The following is a 1,462-nucleotide window of genomic DNA, read 5'->3' on the forward strand; positions in this document are numbered from 1 at the left end:
CAAAGCCGTGGTTTCCCGAGTCCGCCGACGTGTTTAACGAAACTGTGCAGCGTGATTTGTCGCACCTGCCTGGCTGTAGGAGATGGCAATGCCCCTTCTTCGAAGATCCTTGATTTGTGTGGGAAATTGGATGGCGGGCACGAACCGGTAGTGAGGACGGTAAAGCTACGGTAGGCGCGACGCTCGTCAATGCTTGTCAAAGCACGTTCTCAAAGCACGCTTGTCAAGGCATGTGCCAATGCTTGTTTCGCATTGAAATGTTCACTTGATACGAGCGTCACCTCCAAGGTTCTTCGCAATCCCAGGCGACCTTGTCACAGGAGCCCATCTTTTCACCACTTTCTTCTCCATTAGCTGGCATGTTTGCCGTGCTGTCTGAATCGCTTCTCGCTCTTTCTTGGCACCCAAGGCATCTCTGCTGCCGGGCACGGGAATTAGCCCACGGCAGTGGGGGATGCCCACAGCGCTTCGCCTGCACCTGCGTCTTCTCGGAGCCATTGCACCTCTGTGAAAAGAAGCAAAATCAGACCGTGGCGCCGCGGAGGCGCGCGCGAAATGTGCCGATCGCAGGCGCCAAAGAGGTCTGCCCAATATCCTGAATCGCGAGGCATCAATGGACGGCACGCTTTGCCGCCTCCACACAATGAGGGAAGCAATGGCCGGAGGCCCCTATCCCGCCAGCCCCGCTGAAAAAGCCACCGACCCAGATAAGGCATGGTTGGTCTGCCCCGTCCAGCTCGCTGGGCCCCTCCGACGGCACAGCCAATGCACCGTGACTGACAGTGAAACGTGAAACGCTCGAAAAGTACGTAAAGCTGCTGCACCCTGTAGCTATCCGGATCGGTACGGCTGCAACAGCTATGCCGTCCTCCTGTCTTTATGGACGACTGCTTCGCTGGCAGCTCGCACGAGCTTCTTTTTAACTTCCTCCACGATCGCAAAAACAGGCGTGTGCTGATCGCCTCCGAATGCGCGCTGTCAGATGCGTTGCCGGCGGCTGTGCTGCTCTGCGTTTCTGCCGAATAAACGGAGCATTTCCACGCCGCCTTGCAACACTCTTACCTCGACCCGTTTATGTGTAGAGCTTCCTTGTATGTGCGTGTTTTCCTTTTTTTTTTTTTTTTCGGAGTGCGAAAGTATGGAAGAGGCTGTGCTGATGATACCATTTTCTTCCTCGACTCTCCGAGAACGACAAACAGGTCAATCCATTCTACGTCGCTAGCGTGTCGGCGTAACGCACTTCGCAGGCTTGGCTAGGCATCGCCACTGTATTTTTTATATTCGTGCGTAAAGCGAAATCACGAACTTATAACAGTGAATGAACTCCATTTGCATTTCTCTTCCGCGGTTCATCGGTATTTATTGTTGCTGCTGCTCTTTGGTGCGTTCGAGTGCGTTTATATCGAGTGCGAGTGCCTTTTTGTATATGTCGTGCAAGGTTCTGCTCCGCAAGAAAAAAAAA

This window comes from Dermacentor silvarum, chromosome 1, assembly GCF_013339745.2.
Source record: "Dermacentor silvarum isolate Dsil-2018 chromosome 1, BIME_Dsil_1.4, whole genome shotgun sequence".
NCBI lineage: Eukaryota > Metazoa > Arthropoda > Arachnida > Ixodida > Ixodidae > Dermacentor > Dermacentor silvarum.